This window comes from Grammomys surdaster, unplaced genomic scaffold (assembly GCF_004785775.1).
Source record: "Grammomys surdaster isolate TR1022 unplaced genomic scaffold, NIH_TR_1.0 372, whole genome shotgun sequence".
Classification (NCBI taxonomy): domain Eukaryota; kingdom Metazoa; phylum Chordata; class Mammalia; order Rodentia; family Muridae; genus Grammomys; species Grammomys surdaster.
This window is the reverse complement of record NW_021604791.1, coordinates 10,526,240-10,541,975: the sequence shown is the minus strand read 5'-3', so window position 1 is coordinate 10,541,975 and position 15,736 is coordinate 10,526,240. Positions and strand designations below refer to the sequence as shown.

Genomic DNA, 15,736 nt, shown 5'->3' with positions numbered 1-15,736 from the left:
TTCCCTTTTAGTTCTTTTTTATGTACTGACCTCTTAAAAACTAAAATGAAAACTGCTTGTGATTCTATAGTATTATGTTGGCCAATAAACAGGAAGAACATTTACATCACTTTTGTAAAAAAGAATTTAGGAAACTATCAAAGACAGATCACATGTCTGTGGATTCGCTATGAATCCTGTGAACATTCAGTTATGCTTCTTTCCCATCACTTCCTGGTGTTGCTGTGATGTAGACTATTCCAGAGTAGTCTCACCCTTCAAATGGTCAGGGCACTTGGAGCTCATTCGCCTTCCGGATGTGACAGCCAGTGGCTACATGCCAATTTCCGCAGCTCTGTGTCAGAGTTCAGCCTGAGCTGTACTGCTATCCTCATTCATGTAACTAACCACACACACACACACACACACACACACACACACACACACACACACACCCCACTACCTCATTCCTTGCAGCAGCCCATAGTGACGGTGCATAATGGCTGAGTCAAGACAGAGTTGAGAAAACCTGGCTATTTCTAGCAGTTTGACTGTTTCCAAGCAAGCGCCCCCTCAAATAGTCAAGTAATGTCACTCCTGAGTACTCTCATATTCAAAAGAATAAAAAGCTGATAAAAATAGTTCCAAAATATCACCCTAATATCTAGACCAAAAATAAACTATTTACAATGCTTTTGGCATATCAAAACAGTATTAGTATTAAAAAAAAATTGTAGCTGTGTGTAACAGCCTGTGGGGCCACTTTGTAACGGCCCGTTCTGCTGCTCCAGTCCACGGATCAGGGCCTAGCAAGAGAGAGAGTGGGGACGGAGACTCGAAGAATGGAGACAAGACAGGGAGTCTGATCAAGTCTCTCTTTATTGAAAGGCAATCCTGGGTATTTATACCCTTTACCACGTGCCTTGCCCTCGTGGACAAGCACAGCTGAAGGCACTATGTCATGTGCCTTGCAGCATGGATATCATGTGCGCCTTGCAGCGTGGATATCACGTGCACCTTGCAGCTGAGGGCACTAAACAGCAAAACAAGATATGTGAGAAAAACAAGACGTTTATCAGAGTGTGCTCAGCTGTTGCAGGCTGTTGAAAACAAGTCTCTTGTCAGGGTATATGGCCTGAGATGGCTGCAAAGATGATAGCCACTTTCTGCTAGGAGTCAGCTCCCAACAGCTGTGGGTTTAAATTAAGTGTAAATACTTTAATTTTTGTAATGCTTTTAGAAAACTACTTCATACTTCTGAGCGTCTCTCTCTCTCTCTCTCTCTCTCTCTCTCGTTCTCTCTCTTTTTTAGCTGAATTGTGCCTATCTAAGTTTGTCTTTGAATAGTGTGATCTCTAATGTTAACAATGTAACTGCAACCTACAAAACTGAGCAAAGTCCAGTATGCTCTGATCATTAAGACCAGGAAGTGTGTGGTTCTCTTCTGAAGGAGCCAGACATGCTGGATGCTTAATGAATTAACCTGTAAGTAACCAGAACTCCCATCTTCAAACTCATGACTACATCCTACATAGCCGGGGAAGATGAGGGCGGCTGGGTCCTTTGAAATAACCAAGCTACAATGGCTGGAAAGAAGGTGTCTCTAAAATGATGAACCATCATGACAGCATCTACGGAAGATTTGCTGCTGATTTCTTGGCTCATAAGCAGAGAAGGCAGTTGATAGTGCCAGAAAAATAGATTGGTGCTGTTGAATCATTAGCCCTGTGAACTAATTTACATATGGGAGGAAGAGGGAGGGGCCTGCATTCTTCTTCCCAGTTTTCTTCCGTTTCTCTGCGTTTGCGTGGCCATGGCGAACCATGCCTGGTTATGAGCGTCTATAACAAAGCCACACATACTAACAAGGGAAAAAAATGAACCTTGCTTAGAGGGAATCACACACACAATGTAGTTAACTCCCATTCAGTAGTCAACACTGCCAACTGGCAGATATTGGGAGGCTAAGTACTCAGCATGCAAAGGCACAGGGGAGGGAGAAAGTCTGCTCTTACCACTTCTTCACAGAACTCGTATGTTCTTGTGTTGCAGTAAAAAGAAAATATAGCTGGTCCAGTCTGCTGTGGGCAGTATGTACTGATCTAATCAGAGCAATAGGACAGGCAGAGGGAACAAGAGGGGAAGGTTTAGGAGAGGCAAAGGTTTCAAGAAAGACACGTGGGATTGAAAGTCGCCAGCCATTAGGATGACTGTTGGGCCAAGAAGAGATCATGGACTTGATCTCTGAAAAGAGGAAAGATGCTCAATAGTCAAAGCCCGTGTCTCTTGGTTCTGATGCTGCCGTGTGATAAGGAATCTCTGCAAACAGTGATCATCCCAAGCAGAGCGCTTAGTCCCAGCACCTTTAGGACAAGGACACTGGTCAAGGTCAGGTTGTTTGTGGGTAGTGGGGACAACAATGGAAATCATGTTTTTGTTTAGAACGGTGTTTTGGGTTTTTGGGTTTTTTTTTGTTTTGTGTTTTGTTTGTTTGTTTGTTTGGCCCATTTGCCCAAAGGAATCATCCAGTTTCTGAGCTGTGTTATATGATAGGAACCAGATCCTCAAGCCCCTGAAGGGTCAGCCAGGAAAAATTTTGCTGAGACTCTCATCATGACAGAGAGGATGTGGAAACTGAGTCCTCACAGAGATACGACTTTCCCAAAGGGTGGTTGCAGCTGGATTTGTAGCCCTGAGTGTGTCTGAGATCACAAAGCCTGGCTCTGGGCAGTTCAGACGTTAGAGGAGCACTGTCCGCTCTACTCATGCCTACGCATACATGTCTTCTGCATGTTTTCTGTGCACTTTCCCTTATTGATTTATCAGGGTTTTTCATGTTGCATGTTTTGCTCCTGTCAATCATCTGTTTGCCTTTTAAATTTATCTTTTAACTATAAAAATGTAAAATTTTAACTATAAAAAGTAAAGTATGCCACTTCTATGAGTTATGTCTTCATAAATCACGTCACTGAGGGCAGTGACTTTTGTCTGCACTGTTCCCAGTTGTAGCTACAGGAACTGTGGCCATGGAGTGAGAGTTGGATACACCTCATGAGCTAAATAAAGTTGGCCTCCAACTAAGAGCCCCTTAGAGCAAATAGAAAATACCATGGCCAAAACTCAGGGCTATATGCTGGCCAAAGTACACCAAAAATAGGCCCTCAGAGATAAAGAAATCAGGACACATTCCCTAATGGTTAAAACTGAGTCTGACAAGGCCATGGAAGAAACCCGTTAGAATGACTGACTAGTTGATTTTTGTTAGACTAGTTGATCTTCCCATACCGCTACCACAGCCCAAACCCAACCTATGTGGACTGACCTTCATTTCATGGACTAGAACTCAGGACCTCTGATGCAGATACCTTCCAGACTGACATTTCAGGAAAATGTCAAAGGTTAGTTGGAGTCCCCTCCTAGCTCATCATGAACCACAGAGGACGAGCACATTGTAAGCCACAGGAGACACACGAGAAGGTACCCCAGGGTGTGATGAAATTCAAAAATAATTGCATTGCATGTTCAGTGTTTATTTTAAACAGTTGTACTTCTTTAAAAGGTCACTTTGCATTTTATATAACAAAGCAGAGTTACGGAGACCTCATGACTGCAGAATGTTAATTTTTTTTTTTTTTGTGCTTGTATTTCAGAGTTGATGCTGTTCATAATAAGAAATAACCTCAGGAACCAAGGGTTGTTTTTTTTTTTCAGCTAATTTTGTTTCAAGTGGATATAAATGTGGAGATATATTCATATATATATATATATATATATATATCCATTGAAACTCACATATAATGTGATTTTTGTGGACTAGAAATGGCATTTTCAGCAGGACCCCTCATTAACAGGTCATCTCATTACTGATCCCTGTTATACTTTCTCACCATGTCATCCAGACAGAAATGAAACTCTTTACAGCCGTAGGAAAATTCTGGAATTGGTGCCACATAAGCTCCACATAAGCTCAAGACTGCTTTACTCTAAGAATTTTAAAGGAAACTGCCAATTTCTCTCAGCAACTATACTCCAAAAGGAAAATTTGACAGCCTAAACCATTTACAAGCAGACAGGACAGGAGGCCAAATGCCTTGTAAAACTTGGCTTGATTCAGAGGACTCCTGGGAGGTCTCCTGTCTAAAACATTTCCCAGCTGAAATTTCTCATGTTGGGTTCTATTCATTTCAAAGAAGCCCAAGGTCCTCACTTAAAAGGCAATTTCTGAGGATTCCACATTCAGTTATTGACCATGGTTTCTAAGGACTTTCCGGATGACACAGCCCTGAGCACAGCAAAAATTGTCTTGGGAACCAGCAACAGGTCATTCACATGGTTGGCTGTGTTCATGGGTTTCATGTCTATGAATTTGCCTAGCAATAAACAAAGTATGTAGGTCTGTAATAGCCACATCAGTATGGAAGACACAGACAGACAGACATAATAAGCACGTACACATGCAGGCACACACAACACATGTAATTTCTTATCATTCCTCATTGAACAATCTGTTAGAACAGTGATGTATGCAACATTTATAGTGTACAAGGTGTTACACATAGCCTAGAAATGATTTAAAGCACATGCCAAGACTGCACACAGGGTACATGAAAATATTACAGTCTCTTTTATAAGACACGAACATCTGTGGACTAAGGTATGCGGGCAAGATCCAAAACCAATCACCTACAGACACTGAGGGCCCACTGTATATTTCTCTTTGTATTTATTTTTTTTAAATGACATTAGAAAATTAGTATGATGAAGTCAGAACAAGTGACATCTATGGAATGGGGACAAGGCATGAACCTGATTGGTTGAAAGCCCTAGATAACTGTTTTAGCTAGTTTTATGTCAACTTGATACAAGCTAGAGTCACCTGAAAATAGGGAAAGTCTATTGAGAAAATGCCTCCATAAGATTCAGCTATACGGCACCTTCCGAATTAGTGATTGATAGAGGAGGGCCCAGCGCATTGTGAGTGGTACCATCCCTGGGCTGGTGGTCCTGGGTTCTATAAGAAAGCAGTAAGCCATGATAAGTAAGCCAGTAAGCAGGATTCCTCCATGGTCTCGGTGTCAGCGCCTGCCTCCAGGTTCCTGCCCTGCTTGAATTCTTGTCCTGATGATGGAGAATGACGAAGAAATAAAGCTTCCCCTCCTCAAGCTGGCCACGATGCTACACTAGCCCGGAACCAGGACAATAACCGAAGGTCGATAGAGGCTGAAGAAGGAAAGTCAGGAAACCACAGAAGCACAGAGCGTTTGGAGTGGAGGGACATCCTTGGTCACACTAAGCCTTTCACTCAGACAAAGGCATGCAGGAACTGTTTCTGTTTCATTATTTTTTAAAAAAATTATATGTCTATGTGAGAAAGGATGAAGTGCATGTGACTACGATTCCCTCTGGTCCAGAAGAGGATGTCACACGTATCTGCTGGAACTGGAGTTCCAGGCCCTTGTGAGCCAGCTGACACAGGGGCTAGGAACCACGTTCAGGTCCTTTGTGAAGCAGTACATGTTCTTAAGGGCTCAGCCATCTCTCTGGACTCACATTCATGACTTTTAAAAAAAAAAAACCATATGCTTATCTAGAACTTTCTAGAGAATATCTTAAAGGCTTTACCTTTATTTTTTTTAAAGAATTTAGAAAGCTCTGGCTTGAAAATCTCATTTATGAGAGGAGAAACAGAGGCTTTGAAAAGTGATTAACCTTCCCCTATAAAGGGCTGATAGGAATCAGAGCTACATAGAGCATCCAAGCAGTGAGACCCCAGAGCCCTGGCTGTTGCTACAAACCTTCAAGGGCCTGTGTTAAATACCTACTGCTGCCACATCTATCACAAACTAGGTGATGGCAACAGAATTTGTCTCTAACAATTAGGAAACTCAGAAGTGAGACCAGGGTCTCTCTGGGTATGGTGGTAGGACGCGTCCTGACAGGCAACTCTCATTCCTTCTTACTTGTCTTCTTTTGTCCCCATCAAAGCTGACGACATGCAGGTCTTTGGCCTGGATCTGTCCTCCCATCTTTCAGTGACTCCTTTGTCTCCCCCTATACTCCTCAGAAGCCTGTCATTATCCAAAGCTTTCAGGTAACCAAGGAGAGTGGCAGTTCTGTCCCTCTCCAGCTCGGAGTCACTAGGACCAAGGTAACTAATCCAGGGATTAGCAAAGTTACATCCTTAGGGCATCAGGCGCCGTTCTGCCTACCACAGATGCATGGCTATTTCACCCTGTTTTGTATGTTCCTTTTACATGCAAAGACCCACATGGCTGACAAGTGACCCAAACTGATGTGCTGATGTGGCCTCCATCCTTCTCCCTGTGGCCAGTGTCAGAGATGTTTTCTTGTCATAGTTCTTGGTTTCAGTCTGAGTTAACTCCATTCTCTGTCTCTGTCTCTGTCTCTGTCTCTGTCTCTGTCTCTGTCTCTGTGTGTGTGTGTGTGTGTGTGTGTGTGTGTGTGTGTATGTATGTGTGTGTGTGTGTGTGTATGACATAGCTGACAGATTGTCTTGATTTGTCTTATTTCAGACTGGACTCTGTAGTTTCATCTAGCCTTGAACTCATGATCCTTCTGTCTTAGACTCCTGGGTACTGAGTATCTAGATTACAGATGTGTGCCTACAAACTGGAACCAAAGTCACAGGCTTATTAGCCATTCAAGATAACTAAGGGTAGAATTGCTCAGTTCCTGCCTTGAAATGGCACCCAAATGACTCACAGCTGATCCTTTGAAATGAATCTGATCAGGTCTTGGAGAAGCCAAAAGATGGGTGCACTTTTGTGCCTTTGTTCCTGTCAGTTTTACATGCTTTTGGCTTTTCTGCTAAATTGACACTGAGCAGAAAACAGGACAGTGCAGCGCCCAAGGTGGGGCCTCGTCTTCCTTTTCTTTCTCCTTTCTTACTGACAACCCCAACCCACTTCAAAAAACCACACAGGTAAGGGGGAAAGAGAGTGTATTGGATCTCCTGTGCAACAGACACGGAAAAGGCAGCAAAAAGTAGACATAGAAGGACAGCGGCTACAGGGCTGGGTGGGACAGTACAGAGGCCAGCATTATACAGCATCCCCAGGACCCCTGTTCAGCCCCCAGCACCCTAAGGAATGGGTGTGTTAAGTAAGCACCAGAAGCTAATCTATAGATGAGCCCGTTCTATGTCCAGCTATAAAACTAGACAGTTCTGATGGACTAGGAAGTGGTCTTTGTAAGAACTTTTATTTTAAAGGCACAGTAAGGAAATTATAAACACAATTTTTTTCTTTAAAAATGTTTTGTTGCTTTAAAATAAAAAATAGTAATCGTGACAAATAAACAGCATAAAAGTATGTATTAGGTAAATATATTACGCTAGAGCTTGGTACAATAAATAATAATGCAGTACCAGTGTGAGCCATGATGGCTAGTTAAGACTTTTTCTGAAAATTCATTAATTCTACATCAAAATGTATGCTTTTACCAAAGTCATTTTCAATCTGTTTAACTGACAGTGCTACTTGGTGCCTTAACACCGGCACAGATTACAGGCAGCTTCTGCTCGTTCTGAATTTTGACGAGGATTTTTCTTCTAATACAATGGCTAACGGGGCTATCAAGACTATTTTGAGGTAACGTTTACATCCATTTTAGGTAAGCTGTTTCAATTATACATTTGGGGGTATATTTAGAGCTGGTGGTGATAGGCATGAAACTATTTTAAATATTTTACTTGATTTTAAACTATGTATGCATGCTTGAGAATGCATGTGTGTCTGTGGGAGCCAGAGGCACTGGATCTCCTGGAACTGGAGTTATAGTAGGTGGTTATTAGCAGCTGGATATGGGTGCTAGCAACTGAACTAGGGTCCTCTGGAAAAGTAGCATGTTCTTAACTGCAAAACCTTCTCTCCAGCCCCACCACAGAACTATTTCAGTGAAAATATTTAACTTGCCACATGGATTTCTTTGTGCGGTTCTGAATCTAATTTTATTTATTTATTCTGTCTTCCTGAGACACAGTCTCATTCTATAACCCAGATTGGACTAGAACACCACATGTAGACAAAGTCTGCCACAAACTCATTCCAATCCTCCTGCCTCAGCCTACTAGATGCTGAGATTACACGCATGAGCTACCAGGTCCTGTTCAGATTCTAATTTTATGTGAAATTGCATATTAAAATGATTAAAGTTTTTTTCTGATATTTACTATGAAACGTGAAGATCACATAAGAAATCAAAGATAGCTTTACTGTTTTTATATAATTTCAAAATGCATATAGAAATATATATTATTGTGCCTGTTTATATATTGTAAAGAAACATTATCAATTTTAAGGAAAATTTTCACTTTGTATTATTTTCCTCATCAATGATTGGCCAACCAAAAATTAATATGAAGACAAACTCTCTTTCCATTTAGGAAGTTAATTGCAATTTTCCCCCCTCTAAGCCTATGGCTTCTTCTCTGTAATATTTCAGCATTCAAAATCAGATTTTAAAATTTTAAAATCTCAGATTCCGTGATAGATGTCCTACTGATTGCAATGCATGCTCCTGGTTTGCAATAGTTTTCTAACAAAGACTGTTTCCAAAATGCCAGTGGTTCCTGTCTCAAGGTTCAACTAGAGAGCTAGTATTGATGTAGATGCCATGGGGGCAGACTCTAGGTATGAAGAGCCAACCTGTCCTCCCACAGACCTGTGTGTCCCTTATGCTCACTGCTCCCTTCCCCCTTGTCCATGGTCACTACTGTCATCTTGGCTGCTTCTGTTGTCGCCAGTAGGAATCCAGAAACCATGGAGTCATTTGAAGTCTCAGACAGACTGTCCTGAGGTACACGGTGCTTGAGAGAGCCAGGCCAATGGTTCAGTATCCACAATGCCTAGCAAACAAGTTCATATGTGTTCTAATGAGCATGCTACCACATAAAATATATCCGAGGTGCAGAAGCAAGTCCACTGTCCCATCAGATGCCACATAAACACCATGTTGTTAAGATTTACCATAAAAGCTGGTGTGGGGCCACAGGGATGGGGAGATGGACATGAAAATGGAGAGGAGGCAGAGGCAGGTAGACGTTAGTGAGTTCCAGGCTAGCTTTGTCTACGTAGTAAGTTTCCAGGCCAGTCAGCGCTACATAGTGAGACCCTGTCTCAAAAAGCAAGCAAGCTAAGAAGCAAACAAGCAAACAAACAAACAAATAGTAAATAAACACACACACACACCCGAAAAAATTACAAGACAGCAATGACAAAGCAATAAGCCCAAAATGAAGTCTTTCAGAGAGCAAAGCCACATGCTGATTCATAGTCCAGGAAGCTAGTCAGAGTTTCACCTTCCAAAGAAAGGATGGGATGGGGACAGAAAGCCCAAGAGAATCCCTGAGACACTCCAGGAGCCGGCAACTAGCAGCTCAAAGCTCCTCCAAGCATGATCTTTTGGCCACATGCCACTCACCCACATCTCTTCTGCCACACTTACCAAATTTCATCCTGTTGGAGTCACAGCAAACACAGATGGTCCAGCACTGTGATGCAAAAGACTCCTGACTGTCATCTTAATGACTCCCTTGACTTGTTTATAATAATGAAATTAAAGATGCCTCCATGGTTGCCACTCTGAAACCATGGGTGAATCCATGTAACATAACAGAGTCTTTGCCCTTTGCCTTGACCTGCCTTAGAAAGACTCCTGCCAAGAGCTTCTCATTGCCTCACAAGATGAAGCACAGAGCTCAGGCAGGTTCAATCACTACACAGGGGCCATAGTGCACACATTGCTGAACCAAGAACTGGGTGGAGCCTAGCTCTTATGTAACTTCATGGGACATGCTGGCCTGATACACTGGAAAGCTTACCTCAGGTCTCTTGCTCTACTAAGGAAAAAAGATGTTATTCCCACGAGGCAAGACCACTTCAGGAATGTTGTGTGATAGTAGTTTTGTTTTCTTATGCCAGTATGTCCTTCCGGGCTGATCAGAGAGTAACAGCAAGTCCAGGCATAAGACATAAGTGCCCAGGGAGAGACAAGCCCTTCACATCCCAGTGAGAAGCTGATGTGCTTGCCACAGTGGGGACCATTTGCATGTGATCTATATACACATGACTGACTTCAGTAACGCAGCTCAGCCTAGATGTATCCCCGTGGCATCACCTCCTTAGAAATGCCTTTCATATTTGAAATCACTCATTTAGAAGTGTATCTTTTAAATATAACCAATTTATTAGTTGAATGAAATTATTAGCATGATAGACAGCAAATGAGCTTTCAATAACTTACGCTTTTCTAGTATGAGTGACAGCACTGAACTGATGTCTTAATACCGTCATCAAAACAAAGACATGTACTTAATTGTTTAGGCAACAGTCCTCTCTCCTCTGACCCACAGATACAGAGGCACAAGGTGTCCTTTTTTGTTGTTGTTGTTGTTGTTGGAACATTTGGTTTCTATGAGAAATTTTAGCAGATCTTTTCAAAATATATGAAGTCAGATATTGTCTCAAAGATGTATGAGTCATTAAACCAGTCTCCCAGGTATTTCCAGTGCATGCGGAAATCCTGAGCATTGGAGAGAAGAATCAAAGAATCCACGCAGGGGAGAATGAGATAAGGAAGACACAGCCAACGTGAAGATGGGCTCCATTCATTCCTGGGGATCATGGGTTTCTCTCTCCCAGAATGAAAAAATGAGTCTTCTTGTATTGAGATTAACTTTCCCTCAGTGATGTACAACTGGGTACGGTTTTTATAAGCAGAGGAGAAGTCGCCTTTACTTTGGGGAAAGAAATAAAATCAAACTGTGTCTAAGATGATGGGGAAACACAGGGAGACAATCGAAAAAGTTAAGATATAATTAGGAGGGGTGAAAATCTACCAAGCAGATGAAACTGAGAAGTCCTGCTTTGAATTACTACACCTCCAGTTGTGCTGCCACCAGAAAGTGGACTGTAGGTATCCTGAGACACTGCAGTCCTAAGAAGTGGAAGGAGATAGGTGTTGATGTGGGTAAGATCTCCTTAAATAATCTGAGCCCCATTGGTGTTCCATTTACTCAGCATTTTAAAGGAAGGAAATAGTGGAAGTGTATCAGCTCAAGAGTGTTAATTCCTTGGGTAAATTTCATTTAAGTACCATTGAATGGAAAACTTGATGTACACTGTCTTATTTGAGCATGCAAATGTTTTTAGCATTGTCTTGATGCTCTCTGAGTCCTTACTAGGAGCAGATAGTTTCTTGGCTCTGCTTGGAGGTCCCCAGGATAAAGTTAGCCTTAAGCTAAGCTAGCTGAGACTTCATTGCCATCAAGAATCCATGTGTCAGTCTTTTTCTTTACAGTCTCCCAAGCGTTGTTCCCACTGGTGTCAATATCCCCGCTGTGGGAACTCTACCCATCCCATTTTCAGTTTCTTCACCATTAATTACGAAGATTGGGGAAATGAAAAAGAAAAAAAATGAATTTGTAAAGTAAAAGACAAATGGACTTTGTAAGAAGACTTCAGGGAATCCCTCTTTTTAAATGACATAATGAGTATGTGTTAGATATTAACCTTTTCATTCTCCTTTCTTTTTTTAATCATTGGCTGTGTTCTATATAACTGAGGTACAGTCTCCAGATAAGTGGGGTGCCATCAGATAGTCAAATGACTAAGTTAAAATAGAAGTGAAGCTTGCAGAGACACAGAGAACATGGGATAGCATTAGCTTCAGGTCTCAGCTCTGTGTCTTAACGTTGTAACAGTCTTCAAGTCTCAGAACCTTTTAACATGTGTAACTCTTGGGTCTGGGGAGCAGCTCAGTGATAGAATACATGCTATGCTTAGCACGTGTGAGGCCTTGGATGAAAGCCCCAGCACCACAAATACACAAGTGTGAACATGCACACCAGTGATACAGAGGTGTTTTTGAAGATGACAGACAGAGACAAGCTATCCATACTTGGCATATAGAAAGCTTGGCTAGGTCAGCCAAATCATTACTGTTCATCCTTGGTGCAAACACTTCTATGGGTGCCTAGCACACTCAAAAGAGATTTCTGCAAGCTCCAAATTTAATCCCAAACACATCTGTTAAAGTGTTTGAGGTACGGTATGATTAGCTCAAATATTTAGATTTGAGATTTTAAAACTAAAAACTACCCTCAATGATATGATCCTGCCTTCTAATACTCAAAGGAAGCAAATGAAGGGGAAAGAGTGAGCATCACACAACCAAAATCGTGACTAATTAATTGACTAGTTCCTGAAGCTCTTTGGGAAGTAGAAATGGGACTCTGTTAATTATATTCAAGTCGGGATGACTGCAAGCGAACAGTTTAAGGATGAAGGATTTATTTAGAATAGTGGTCTAATTAATGATTGGCCCCAAGGACTTGGCCAAAACATATAATAGCAGGAGTGTATGGTGGAGGCTGTCTTTCATTAGGGAATGAAACAGAGAAGGGGCCAGGGACAAGATATCACCAAGGACCTACTCCCAGGGACCTACTTTCTCCAATCAACCCCTACCTCTGAAAGTTTCCAGAACCTTCTAGAACAGCACCACCACTGGAGATGGAACATTCAAAAGATAAACCTGTGGATTACATCTCATATGCAAACCATAACAGAAATGACGGTGGCCAGTTGTCAATCAAGTGCTCTGAAACAAGTGTGGATTATTCTAGAAGAGACGTGGGTAAACTTTTCTATATAAATCAAAGTAGTAAAAGACCAAGATTTTTGTGATAGACATGTATCTGTTTTGCTGCTCATTGAAGAGTGAGGACATCTGTAAACAATATAAAATGGAGTGAAAGTGTCTGTGGTTCCATACAACTTACAAAATAAAAAGCAACAGGCTGCATTCAGCTGACAGATTATAGTCTGATGACCTCTGACCTACAACACATCAACAGAGTTTCGTAATAAAGGAAGCGTGAGAAATATAACTCTGAATCAATAGACCTTAGTTTGCTGTTACCAATGCTCTAGAAAGCCAGGCTGATAATAAGAGTACTCGGTAGGGACAGGGTGTTAAACATTATTCTTGTGACTCACAGATTAAAGCAGTGTTTGATGAGACAGTTCCTATTCAATCCGTAACATTGCAAGTTTCACTATCACCTTAGTAATAACCAGGAAGTGCTAATCAAAGAATAAAATTCAAAACTGTATTGGTGAAACAACAACATTGAAAGTAGAAGCTACAACTGAAGTAGTGGCAAAGCTTAAGTTAAAATTACTAAAACCAAACCTCTGAGGAAAAAGGGAGTGAATTCTAACCTGAAAAGATCCACAGATTTCCCTCCAAACTCTGCTGACTAACATGAAGTGGAACATCTTATTCGTGGAAGCAATATTTTTACATCAGACACCATCTCCCCAAGGCACTACCCTTAAAAATCAGAATCAAAGCCAGCGGTAAGCTGCAAAAAACCAAACATGCTCACCAGTCTACCTGGCTGCATCTGGTCTTGCTGATGATGCTAGCCTCAGACAGAGAGAGGAGGGGCTCGTGGAGGAAGCTACTTACTTACGTGTCTCCCCTCCTGTAAGGACACATTTAAAACAATCCCCTTTAGCAATTGGAGGCCTGGACTATTTTCTTCAAAGTATGACAGATCCGGGTGGGGTTGCCAAGGAACACTGGTCAAGCATCCTCTAGGGAGATTTAGCGAGAAGTCTTCAGTCTGCATCTGTTTGGCAGGAGGTATTGCAGAACAGAAAGAGAACTAGACGACGTCCCAACCTCAAGCGTTAATGGGGCTATTCAAGTTCTCATTTGACATACTCAATTGAGCTAAATGGAGCACTTTATTTCCTCTAATGTTTATGTTGCTCCTTAGTAAGTTGGTTGTTTAAGAGGCAAGCCACCAGTGGAGACACTAAAGAGTAACGGGGCACTACGTGGGAGCGCTGGGTTCACTGTCTCACATCGGCTCACAACATCTGCTCCATTTGTACAATGACAGGACAGTCAGGATTTCTGTGAGCCAGCTGAGATTTCCCAATATTTGGTTTCTCTTTGGCTTTCACACCTGAACTTTTGTTTCAGGGAATGAGTTTTGAAAAGAAAATACATGTATAAAATGAGCCATGTGAAGGAAGGAAAGATTGAGTCATGAGAGATTTATGGATGTAATGTCTTCTACTCAGAGGGCTTTCAGTTAGCAAGACAGTGAAATAAGAAGTCATTTCAACACCATTGCCCTCTTCAGAGACACAGGCAGCACCGTTAACTCAGCAACGTCAGGGTGCCTCTATCATTTCCTAAACTTAATTCTTGTACAAAAAGGATGGCTTCTCATTTAAAGGATTCCAACTCAGTAGTATACTAAAGCACACAGAATATGTATGTATATGTATAAATATATAGAGTGATTCTTTTTAGTTTCATAAAGTACTTTTTATCTTGTAATACAATTATAATAAACACAGTTGAGAAAAACTTCCTTTGTTTCTTTTGTCACTTTGCTTCTATCTACTCTTTCAAGAGAGGCTTCAGTTATCACAAAGTAATGTTGATTCTTTGCAAAGGACTAAGAGGCTAACCGAGGTGAAAGCACTTTCACACCATTAGAAGGAAAATGTTAACCACAGGAATGATACCTATTACCTTCCTTGACACAGAAAGAGAAATATGTACACGTTGTAACTGATATTGTTTAAAATCCCCATGGAAGAAGTACTACAAAACTCAGAACTAAAGGTTCCTATTAAAAATAAATCAGTAACATCAAAAGGATGGCTGTGCCTTAACAAGAGATATTTTGTTTCATTTGCTTAAAGGAAAAGGAACTTTGTATCGAAACAAAGTTTCGCAGATCTTTGTCGTTTACTTTCCATTGTCCTTCTGGGCTTCCCACTAAATCTCCCAGCCAGCTCAGGCAACAACAACCAGAATATATTCCACTTCATCAGCGGATGAAACTGTTTTCTCTCACTCCCAGCTTCGGACAGGTCACCATCCCCACGCTAGTGTTCTCCTTATCAGGAGCAGACTCCTGGACCTCAGCTTCAAAGGCCTCCTCCAGCCTTCCCACCATTCCTTTCTGACCACTCTATCTCTCCCAGCCAAGAAGTCCTTTGAACGTCCCTTTGATTCACTGCCCACCTCACACACATCCTGTTGCTGAAACTTCCAGCACTGGCTCACAGCGTGGGCAGTGGTCCTCCCCCCTGGTGTGCGGTTCTACTGAACTTGTTAGGCCCAGGAGCCGTCTTCTTTGGTCCACAGATGGGAACTCAACAAGAGACTGACTATAAGACGGGAAGAGGTACATTCAGCAAGTAGAAACGTGTGTATTTTTTCTTTTCTTTGCTTCATCTCCTAGACCTCTATGAGGCATGGGCAGGAAAAAAACCTGGAGTGTTTCCCTCGAATTTAACTCTACTCTGTTATGAGAGCACAGATAAAAATCTGCCTGTAACAGTGCACATCCACAACCCCAGGACTTCAGAAAGCGCAACGGGAAGAACAGAAGTTCAAAGTCAGCTTCAGCTAAATATCAGGTTCAAGGACACCCTGGGGCTACTTGAGATCCTGTCTTAAAAAAGAGGGGGAGGGGAGGCTGGGGAAGTAGCTTAGCTAGTAAAATGTGTATCTGTGACACAAGGGCCTGTATTGGATCCCCAGGACTCACGTTAACTAAGCCATGCGCAGTAAGTGCCACAGACTCATGATCCTACTCGGAAGAAGAAACAGACAGATCACTGGGCCTAACTGAGAGCCAGTAGTGAATCTACTTGAAGAATTTCAGGCCTATAAGAAACTGTCTCGAAATAAGGGTGAGTGG

General features: G+C 41.9%; 1 protein-coding gene across 2 annotated transcripts in view; it reads right to left on the bottom strand.

Annotated features, from left to right (window-relative positions):
* Positions 1-15,736, bottom strand: part of Corin (corin, serine peptidase) — a 200,043-nt gene that overhangs the window by 76,910 nt on the left and 107,397 nt on the right. The gene's annotated exons all lie outside the window — the stretch shown is intronic.